Below are 12,005 nucleotides of genomic sequence, written 5' to 3' on the forward strand. Positions count from 1 at the left end.
TCTTTTATGAGTAATTAGAGTTTAAATGAAATGCTTACTTAGGAATGCTTACTTTTTAGGAAAAAAATATATTTAGTGATTTATAGCATTGTGAGGGGGAAAGAATTCAAAATATTTAATTATACAATGAAAAGATACAAGAGATTAAAGGTGACCACCACACAAATTAATCAGGTGATAGAATCATTAATGATCCTGATTTGATTTATGTACTGTACATATGTGGAAACACTGTAGTATACCCAGTAAATATTTATAGCTCTCATGTTAATCAAAATATTTAAATCATTTAAAGGGATAGTCATATCATTATTAGACAGTACACATAGATTTCTACATTAATGCTTTTAAACAATTTCTAAAACATTACAGAAGAAAAAACTTATTTACAACAATAATATGAAATGTTACAAGCATTATCTCTTGGTTCTGTTTCAACTAAAGCCTTGATCAGACTGGCCCACGGGCATGATTGTGGGACACTTCCTTGATTGACTTTGATGTAGGAAGGCCCAGCCTACTGTGGGAAGCACCATCTGTAGGCAAGTGGTTTTGAGCTGTATACAAAAGCTCTCTGAGCATGTGTCAAAGAAAGCCATTCTTTCTGCTGAAGTTCCTTCCCTGAATTCCTCAGTGATGTCTGGTGACTTGGAAGTTCAAAACGAAATAAAATTAAAATATTAAAATTTTAAAAGACTGTCAGATGTTTAAGGTTATATTGAAATATATCCAGTTTCCATTGGAATTTTAACATATCTAAAGAAAAACAATAAAATAAAGGTTTAAAATGTGTTGTTTGTATACCAAGTTGACAATGTTGAATCTCCTAATAGCTTCAGTTGTCATCTTGACATAGTTCAGAATACTTCAGTAGTCTCCTCTGAGAGACTGATTTTATGTGAACCGCCTCTAGGGATGACTCTGGGACTTTCTCTTGCTTTGAATATTTAATTAATGTAGAAGAATCTAGTCCATCAAGAGTGCTACCATTCCTGGGCAGGTGAGACTGGGGCATTTAAGAAAACTGCCCTGTCCTTTGCAAAGAAGGGATAGGGGGAGGAGTGGATCAGGGATGTGGGTCAGGGAGAAAAGGAAGGGGAAACTATGACTGGGATATATGAGAGAAGACTAGATTAACAACAATTATAATAGTTTACAGGCTATTGAAAGATTTCTGTACACTATTTTTCCAGTTTTTAATTCTAGCCTTTAGTAGATGCTCAATAAGTATCTGTTTTACTTTAAAAAAAAAAAAAAAAAGCTGAGCACAAACGATATGGAGTGAACCAGTAAGCAACACTTCCCCTTTGATTAAAGATCATGTGAACCAGTAAGCAACACTTACTTTGGTTATAGTTTTTGCTTGTGTCTCCTGACTACCCTCAATGATGGATTGTAACCTGGAAGTTTAAGTTTAATTGAACTAGTTTGTCCTCAATTTTATCTTTGTTAGAATGCTTTATTACAGAAACAGAAAAGCAAGTTAGAACTTTATATTAAGACAAATCAGCAATCTACAGACCCATGTGGTTGAATTAGCAGAAAGCTGGGAGATGCTGAGGAAGAGAGCAGCCCTGGAGGACCAGCAGTCTCCATTAACCTGGACTCAGAGAGCTCTCAGTACTGGAACACCAACCAGGCAGCATACACCAGCGGATGTGAGGCCTCAACATACATACAGCAAAGAACTGCGGGGTCTGGTTCAGTCAGAGAAGATGTACCTAACCCTCAAAAGAACGGAGGCCCCAGGGAGTTTAGAGGTCTGGTCGGGTGCGGGACAGGTGGGGACATCCTCATTGAGACAAGGGGACGTGGAGGAGGTAAGGGATCTGGAACAGTCAGAGGGTGGACCAGGTGGGGAATAAAAAGCTAGAAAAAGAAAGTTTGCTGAGATAGACTCATGCAGATATATATAGGGAAAGAAGGCCTAAGTCTCAAATAACATTTAAATGTGGGTATGTATAACAGTGCTATGTTATAAAGAGAAAAATGTATATATTCTCAAGTATTAATGTATGTCTTTGTATAATGGTACTTTTGCTTAATTTTTAACGAAACATATCAATATGTGTATTATTAAATATGATTCCATTTGTTTGTTTCAATGCTATCACTAAGAATCTCTAAGCCTTATGTGGAGTTCCAGTTTAATACTGAAATTTTATTAGTCTGAGTAATTTAATATCAAAAATTCCTAACTTTGTCCTTGTGGAGTGAGTTGAACAGGGGAACAAACACTATCAAGGGATAGAGTTGGGACATATTTGAGAAGACATGTTGAGTTTAAAGGCAATAGAATTCAGCTGGAGGGTGGAAATACACGTGAATAAGGTAAACACTGAAATATATAAACACACTAGAAACACATGTGAACATGTGAATATATCCAGCATACAATTAGGTAATAAAGTGACCTTGTAGGCATAGAGACCAAGGAGCTATACAGGAGAAAGTGGTATGTGAAAATTCCTAGTAATCTAAAAATAACAGTAGAATAGTAATTAAAATGCAGGATGATAAAGGACAGCAGTTTAAACAAGAGACTGCCCATGCATGTCTTCAGGAGCTTTCTCTGTGTGGTTTAGTTAGTTAGTTTCTTTTTTCAAAAATTTTAAGAAAGGGTACATTTAAAACAAAGAAAGGCCATATGATTTGTAAGCATTGTCCTGTTGTCTTTACAGAGACAGGAACCTGATCACTTACCAAGTCGCTGTTTCTGAGACCCAGGATTCTTCTTCTTATTAAAACAGTCATTTACTCTCTTTTTCTCTGGACACTCCCTTTTAACTTATGACCGTATTGTAGATAACTTTTAAATTTAAGGTTTGTCAATTTTCCCAAATCATAAACTTCTTACTACAAAACCCTTCAGTTATTTTTGGAGTCCTAAATTTCAGGAGCACTATTCTATTGTCTAGACTCAATATCATAAGCTATACTATTTGCAGATGCCCTTGGGTGAGGTGGGAAGAGATGGGTGGCTTAGCATGGAAACCATGATACACAGAATACTGAAATACACAAGCAAATGTGAGGCCAAACAAGGTGGCCTGGCTGAAATGCATAAGTTGGAAAAGAAAAACTCAAGCGAGGTAGTCATATCAAAGATGGAAAAGGGTAGAGAAAACTAAAAGAAAAAAATGCATTGTTCAAACATTAAGGGAAAGCAAACAATAAGCAGAAATCAAGGGGGTCTATAATAACTATATATTTTTTTATGAATAAGAGAGAAACTGAGTAGGATGTATTCATGTATTAATGAATGTATATGTATGTATGTGTTAGTGAGTGTGTGTTTAACAATTATCTAAAAAAAAAAGACTCTGAATTCGAAAAAGAGGTTGAAAGGATGCAGGAAGGTTTACAGGAAGGAAGAAATTCCATAATCATATTATAACCTCAAAAATAAAAATAGTAAACTACACAAAATTATTTAAAATGAGGTTAATAAAATGAACTCACCAAGGAACACTCTATGTAAAGTAGGAAATCTAATCAAATTGTGGGATAAAAATAAGGCAGAATGTTTAGTAAAATTAAAAACTCAGATCTAGTAGTTTAACCTTTTTGACTTCATCACCACAGAGTCACTGTACCAGAGCTTGTTCGACTTTCTATTTCATCATTTTTACATGTTGCATCTTATCATAAAAGCATTTAGTTTAAAAAACTAGCATCTAACTTCTTGAGTTCTTTATATATATAGGATATTAGCCCTCTGTCAGATGTAGGGCTGGTAAAGATCTTTTCTCAATTGTTGGTTGCCGTTTTGTCCTATTAACAGTGTCCTTTGACTTACAGAAACTTTGTAATTTTATGAGGTCACATTTGTCAATTCTTGATCTTAGAGCACTCCAGAGAACAAAATATCACTATTAAAATGGGGTACCGAGTTAAACAAAGAATTTCAACTGAGGAATATCAAATGGCTGAGAAGCACCTAAAAAATGGCCAACATCCTTTGTCATCAGGGAAATGCAAATCAAAACAAACCTGAGATTTCACCTCATACCAGTTAAAATAGCTAAGATAAAAAACTCAGGAGACAGCAGGTGCTGGCAAGGATGTGGAGAAAGAGGAACACTCCTCCACTGCTGGTGAGATTGCAAGCTGGTACAAACACTCTGGAAATCAGTTTGGTGGTTCCTCAGAAAATTGGGCATAATACTACAGGAGGACCCTACAGTAGTACCCTCCTGGGTATATATCCAGAGGATTCCCTGGCATGCAATAAGGGCACATGTTCCAGTATGTTCATAGCAGCCTTATTTATAATAGCCAGAAGCTGGAAAGAACCCAGATGCCCCTCAACAGAGGAATGGACACAGAAAATGTGGTACATTTACACAATGGAGTACTAATCAGCTTTTAATAACAATGAATTTATGAAATCTTTAAGCAAATTGATGGAACTAGAAAATATCTTGAGTGAGGTAACCCAATCACAAAAGAACACACATGGTATGCACTCACTAATAAGTGGATATTAGCCCAGAAGCCTGGAAGATCCAAGATACAATTCACAGACCAAATGAAGCTCAAAAAGAGGGAAGAACAAAGTATGGATACTCTAGTCCTTCTTAGAAGAAGGAACAAAATACCCACGGGAGGAGATACAGAGACAAAATGTGGAGCAGAAACAGATAAAGACCATCCAGACACTGCCCCTCTTAGGGATCCATCCCATATACAGTTACAAAACCCAGACACTATTGTAGATGCCAACAAGTGTTTGCTGACAGGTGCCTGAAATAACTGTCACCTAGGAGGCTCTGCCAGTGGATGACATGCTCAGTCAGCCATTGAACTGAGCACAGGGTCCCCAGTGGAAGAGCTAGAAAAAGGACTCAAGGAGCTGAAGGGGTTTGCAGCACCATAGGAGGAACAACAATATGAACCACCCAGTACCCCCAGAGCTCCCAGGGACGAAACCACCAACCAAAGAGTACACATGGAGGGACTTATGGCTCCAGATGCATAAGCAGCAGAGGATGGCATTGTTGGATATCAAAGGGAGGAGAGGCCCTTGTTCCTCAGAAAGCTAAATGTCCCAGTAAAGGAGAATGCCAGGATGGGGAAGCAGGAGTGGGTGGATTTGTGAGCAGGGGAAGGGGGGATGGGTTAGGGCATTTTTGGTTGTGTAGGGGGGAAACCAGAAATGGGGACATTTGAAATGTAAATAAAGAATATATCTAATAAAGCATGCCAAAAAAGAAACAATAAATAAAATTAAATAAATAAATAAATAAATAAACAAATAAATAAATAAGCTGGCATCTGACCTGATCATTTTTTTTTTTTTTTTTTTGTTTGGCAAGTTATATTTTTTTTTTTATGATTTTTTTTTTATTATTCGATATAATTTATTTACATTTCAAATGATTTCCCCTTTTCTAGCCCCCCCACTCCCCGAAAGTCCCGCAAGCCCCCTTCTCTTCCCCTGTCCTCCCACCCACCCCTTCCCACTTCCCCGTTCTGGTTTTGCTGAATACTGTTTCACTGAGTCTTTCCAGAACCAGGGGCCACTCCTCCTTTCTTCTTGTACCTCATTTGATGTGTGGATTATGTTTTGGGTATTCCAGTTTTCTAGGTTAATATCCACTTATTAGTGAGTGCATACCATGATTCACCTTTTGAGTCTGGGTTACCTCACTTAGTATGATATTCTCTAGCTCCATCCATTTGCCTAAGAATTTCATGAATTCATTGTTTCTAATGGCTGAATAGTACTCCATTGTGTAGATATACCACATTTTTTGCATCCACTCTTCTGTTGAGGGATACCTGGGTTCTTTCCAGCATCTGGCAATTACAAATAGGGCTGCTATGAACATAGTAGAACATGTATCCTTATTACATGGTGGGGAGTCTTCTGGGTATATGCCCAGGAGTGGTATAGCAGGATCTTCTGGAAGTAAGGTGCCCAGTTTTCGGAGGAACCGCCAGACTGATTTCCAGAGTGGTTGTACCAATTTGCAACCCCACCAGCAGTGGAGGAGTGTTCCTCTTTCCCCACACCCTCTCCAACACCTGCTGTCTCCTGAATTTTTAATCTTAGCCATTCTGACTGGTGTAAGATGAAATCTTAGGGTTGTTTTGATTTGCATTTCCCTAATGACTAATGAAGTTGAGCATTTTTTAAGATGCTTCTCCGCCATCCGAAGTTCTTCAGGTGAGAATTCTTTGTTTAACTCTGTACCCCATTTTTTAATAGGGTTGTTTGGTTTTCTGGAGTCTAACTTCTTGAGTTCTTTATATATATTGGATATTAGCCCTCTATCTGATGTAGGATTGGTGAAGATCTTTTCCCAATTTGTTGGTTGCCGATTTGTCCTCTTGATGGTGTCCTTTGCCTTACAGAAACTTTGTAATTTTATGAGGTCCCATTTGTCAATTCTTGCTCTTAGAGCATACGCTATTGGTGTTCTGTTCAGAAACTTTCTCCCTGTACCGATGTCCTCAAGGGTCTTCCCCAGTTTTTTTTCTATTAGCTTCAGAGTGTCTGGCTTTATGTGGAGGTCCTTGATCCATTTGGATTTGAGCTTAGTACAAGGAGACAAGGATGGATCAATTCGCATTCTTCTGCATGCTGACCTCCAGTTGAACCAGCACCATTTGTTGAAAAGGCTATCTTTTTTCCATTGGATGTTTTCAGCCTCTTTGTCGAGGATCAAGTGGCCATAGGTGTGTGGGTTCATTTCTGGATCTTCAATCCTGTTCCATTGATCCTCCTGTCTGTCACTGTACCAATACCATGCAGTTTTTAACACTATTGCTCTGTAGTATTGCTTGAGGTCAGGGATACTGATTCCCCCAGATTTCCTTTTGTTGCTGAGAATAGTTTTAGCTATCCTGGGTTTTTTGTTGTTCCAGATGAATTTGATAATTGCTCTTTCTAGCTCTGTGAAGAATTGAGTTGGGATTTTGATGGGTATTGCATTGAATCTGTATAGTGCTTTAGGCAAAATGGCCATTTTAACTATATTGATTCTGCCGATCCATGAGCATGGGAGGTTTTCCCATTTTTTGAGGTCTTCTTCCATTTCCTTCTTCAGAGTCTTGAAGTTCTTGTCATACAGATCTTTCACATGTTTGGTAAGAGTCACCCCAAGATACTTTATACTGTTTGTGGCTATTGTGAAGGGGGTCATTTCCCTAATTTCTTTCTCAGCCTGCTTATCCTTTGAGTATAGGAAGGCCACTGATTTGCTTGAGTTGACTTTATAACCTGCCACTTTGCTGAAGTTGTTTATCAGCTGTAGGAGCTCTCTAGTGGAGTTCTTTGGGTCACTTAGGTAGACGATCATGTCGTCTGCAAATAATGATAGTTTGACTTCTTCCTTTCCAATTTGTATCCCTTTGACCTCCTTATGTTGTCGAATTGCCCGAGCTAGTACCTCAAGTACAATATTGAAAAGATAAGGAGAAAGGGGGCAGCCTTGTCTGGTCCCTGATTTCAGTGGGATTGCTTCAAGTTTCTCTCCATTTAGTTTGATGCTGGCTACCGGTTTGCTGTATATTGCTTTTACTATGTTTAGGTATGGGCCTTGAATTCCTGTTCTCTCCAAGACTTTAAGCATGAAGGGATGCTGAATTTTGTCAAATGCTTTTTCAGCATCCAATGAAATGACCATGTGGTTTTGTTCTTTGAGTTTGTTTATGTAGTGGATTGTATTGATGGATTTCCGTATATTGAACCAACCCTGCATTCCTGGGATAAAGCCTACTTGATCATGGTGGATGATCGTTTTGATGTGTTCTTGGATTCGGTTGGCAAGAATTTTATTGAGTATTTTTGCATCGATGTTCATAAGGGAAATTGGTCTGAAGTTCTCTTTCTTTGTTGGATCTTTGTGTGGCTTTGGTATCAGCGTAATTGTGGCTTCGTAGAAGGAATTGGGTAGTGTTCCTTCTGTTTCTATTTTGTGGAATAGTTTGAAGAGTATTGGTGTTAACTCTTCTTTGAAGGTCTGGTAGAATTCTGCACTGAAGCCATCTGGTCCTGTGCTTTTTTTGGTTGGAAGACTTTCTATGACTCCTTCTATTTCTTTAGGCATTATGGGACTGTTTAGATGGTCTAGTTGGTCCTGATTTAATTTTGGTATTTGGTATCTGTCAAGGAAATTGTCCATTTCCTCCAGATTTTCCAGTTGTGTTGAGTATAGGCTCTTGTAGTAGGATCTGATGATTTTTTGGATTTCCTCAGTTTCCGTTGTTATATCTCCCTTTTCATTTCTAAGTTTGTTAATTTGGATACTTTCTCTGTGCCCTTTGGTCATTCTGGCTAAGGGTTTATCTATCTTGTTGATTTTCTCAAAGAACCAGCTCCTGGTATTGTTGATTTTTTGTATGGTTCTCTTTGTTTCTACTTGATTGATTTCGGCCCTGAGTTTGATGATTTCCTGCCTTCTACTCCTCCTGGGCGAAATAGCTTCTTTTTGTTCCAGGGCTTTCAGGTGTGTCATTAAGCTGGTAATGTATGCTCTCTCCATTTTCTTTTTGGAGGCACTCAGGGCTATGAGTTTTCCTCTTAGCACTGCTTTCATTGTGTCCCATAGATTTGGGTATGTTGTGTTTTCATTTTCATTGTGTTCTAAAAAGTCTTTAATTTCTTTCTTTATTTCTTCCTTGACCAAGGTATCATTGAGTAGAGTATTGTTCAGTTTCCACGTGTATGTGGGCTTTCTGTTGTTTCTGTTGCTATTGAAGACCACTTTTACTCCATAGTGATCAGATAGGAGGCATGGGATTAGTTCGATCTTCTTATATTTGTTGAGGTCTGTCTTGTGACCAATTATATGGTCGATTTTGGAGAAGGTACCATGAGGTGCTGAGAAAAAGGTATATTCTTTTGTTTTAGGATAGAATGTTCTATATATATCTGTTAAATCTAATTGGTCCAAAGCTTCAATTAGTTTCATTGTGTCCCTGTTTAGTTTCTGTTTTCCTGATCGGTCCATTGAGGAAAGTGCAGTGTTGAAGTCACCCACAATTATTGTGTTAGGTGCAATGTGTGCTTTGAGTTTTAATAAAGTTTCTTTTACAAAAGAGGGTGCCCTTACATTTGGGGCATAGATGTTCAGGATTGTCAGTTCTTCTTTTTGTATTTTTCCTTTGACCAGCAAGAAGTGACCCTCAGGGTCTCTTTTGATGACTTTGGGTTGAAAGTCAATTTTATCTGATATTAAAATGGCTACTCCAGCTTGTTTCCTGAGACCATTTGCTTGTAAAATTGTCTTCCAGCCTTTTACTCTAAGGTAGTGTTTGTCTTTGACCCTGAGGTGTGTTTCCTGTAAGCAGCAAAATGTAGGGTCCTGTTTACGTATCCATTCAGTTAGTCTGTGTCTTTTTATTGGGGCATTAAGTCCATTGATGTTAAGAGATATTAAGGAATAGTGATTGTTACTTCCTATCATTTTTGACGTTATTTTTTAAATTTGAATGCTTAACTTCTTTTGGGTTTGATGAAAGGTTACTATCTTGCTTTTTCAGGGTGAAGTTTCCCTCCTTGTATTGGTGTTGTCCTCCTATTATCCTTTTTAGGGCCGGGTTTGTGGATAGATATTGGGTAAACTTGGTTTTGTCATGAAATATCTTAGTTTCTCCATCTATGGTGATTGAGAGTTTTGCTGGATATAGTAGTTTTGGTTGGCATTTGTGTTCTCTTAGAGTCTGCATGAGATCTGCCCAGGACCTTCTAGCCTTCATAGTCTCAGGTGAAAAGTCTGCTGTGATTCTGATAGGTCTTCCTTTATATGTTACTTGGCCTTTTTCTCTTACTGCCTTTAGTATTCTTTCTTTGTTTAGAACATTTGGTGTTTTGATTATTATGTGACGGGAAGTATTTCTGTTCTGGTCCAGTCTGTTTGGAGTTCTGTAGGCTTCTTGTATATTCATGGGCATCTCTCTCTTTAGGTTAGGGAAGTTTTCTTCCATAATTTTATTGAAGATATTTGCTGGCCCTTTAAGTTGTAAATCTTCACTCTCCTCTATGCCTATAATCCTTAGGTTTGGTCTTCTCATTGTGTCCTGGATTTCCTGGATATTTTGGGTTACAAGCTTTTTGCATTTTGCATTTTCTTTAACTGTTGAGTCCATGGTTTCTATGGAATCTTCAGCATCTGAGATTCTTTCTTCTATCTCTTGTATTCTGTTGTTGATATTTGTATCTCTGTCCCCTGATTTCTTCCCAAGGCTTTCTATCTCCAAAGTTGTCTCCCTTTGAGTTTTCTTAGTTGTTTCTACTTCTGATTTTAGATCCTGGATGGTTTTGCTTAGCTCCTTCACTTGCATGTTTGTGTTTTCCTGTAATTCTTTAAGAGATTTTTGTGTTCTCTCTTTCATGAGCTCAGCCTGTTGACCAAAGTTCTCCTGTATTTCTTTAAGAGATTTTTGTGTTTCGTCTTTCATGACCTCAGCCTGTTGAGCAAAGTTCTCCTGTATTTCTTTAAGTGTTTTTTGCATTTCCTCCTTGTTGGCTTTTGTATTCTCCTGGATTTCTTTCAATGATTTTTGTGTTTCCCTTGCAAGGGCTTCTACCTTTTGATCCATTGTCTCCTGAATTTCTTTATGTATGACCTTCATGTGTTCCTGTACCAGCATCATGACCAGTGATTTTAAATCCAAATCTTGTTTTACTGGTGTGATGGGGTATCCAGGACATGTTGGTAGAGGAGAATTGGGTTCAGATGTTGCCATATTGCCTTGATTTCTGTTAGTGACGTTCCTGCGTTTGCCTTTTGCCATCTAGATCTCACTGGTGTTAGTTTATCTTGTCAGTGCTGGACTCACCAGTGCAAGCTGCCCCTTCCCAGTTGGCCTCTGGTGCACAGCTTACCTCCTGCACTGCTTGTAGACAGTGTGCTGCTGCCCAGGCTGTTCCGATCCCAAAGCAGGCACCCGAAGGCTCCCGCTGGGGCCCGCTGGATTCACTGGAGCACACTGACTTCTCCCAGCTGGCCGCCCGGAAGCCCAGCTAGCCACTTGCAGGACTTGGAGATGTAATGCTGCAGCCCAGACTGATCTGGATCCGGAAGCGGAGAGAGTAGAGCTAAGGGCTTCTGCCTGAGGCCTTGCCCCAGATTGTGTCTGTGGAGCAGATGGAGCCTGTGTGCACTCCCAGGGAGTGCCGACGGTGTATGCTACTGTGACCTCCCCTGAGTTCCGCTCACTCCGCTGGGCAGCTGATCTGCCAACCGGGCTATCGCACACAAGGTTAGCCTGGCCGCCCAGTCCCTGAGTCCAGGCAAAAGCCTGGGAGGCCAAGGTCCGAGCAAAGTTCCCCTATGGCTTTGACTGTTAATTGGGTTTGCCAGGTGACTAGGATGGCGGGCGTGTGCGCCCGCGCTCCCTGAAAGCGCCGGGAGAGTCTGCTTTGCTAACAATCACCTGGGCGGGTTGACTCACAGATGGCCCACCAAGCCGCCCAGTTCTTGGGGTCAGTCCTGTGCCTTTTGGGGCCTGGACCCCCGCTTTGTTAGCCTTAGGCTATGCCTGTTACAGGTCTGCCCGCCTGAGCTCTCTGTCGTCCTGCAGGCAAAATGGCGGCGGCGCGCTCGCAGGCCTGGGCAAAAAACCTCCTGGTTGGGTTGGCACCCCGATGGCCCCCCGACCCGCCCAGGGCCTGGGTGCAGGCCAACGCCCGTCGGGCTCAGACCACCGCGGTGTTGGCCTCGGATTATGTTTGTGTACCTCAGTCTGTCCGATTCCTGGAGTACGGAACCAAGATGGATCCTCCTCTCCTGACTGGTGGGAGGCCGAGTTCTGAAGTGGCCTCCGTGCAGGAAAGGCGCCGCACAACTGCAGCTGCTTGCTGTCCGGCTGGTCAGCGAAGGTCAGTGGTCGTGGGCGCAGGGCCTAACTGGTCCCTGTGACGCCTTGGTTCCACTGCTGATGGCCCTTCAGCTGGAGCAGCCACTGCTGCCGCTGCTGCCGCCGCCGCCGCCGCCGCCGATCTCCCTGACCTGATCATTTTTAATAGTTTGCTTTCTTCTGGTTTATGCACA

At 40.5% G+C, this 12,005-nt stretch overlaps 1 protein-coding gene across 1 annotated transcript in view; it reads right to left on the reverse strand.

Annotated features, from left to right (window-relative positions):
• Window positions 1–12,005, reverse strand: part of Dpyd (dihydropyrimidine dehydrogenase) — a 900,155-nt gene that overhangs the window by 484,467 nt on the left and 403,683 nt on the right. The gene's annotated exons all lie outside the window — the stretch shown is intronic.

This window comes from Apodemus sylvaticus, chromosome 4, assembly GCF_947179515.1.
Source record: "Apodemus sylvaticus chromosome 4, mApoSyl1.1, whole genome shotgun sequence".
NCBI lineage: Eukaryota > Metazoa > Chordata > Mammalia > Rodentia > Muridae > Apodemus > Apodemus sylvaticus.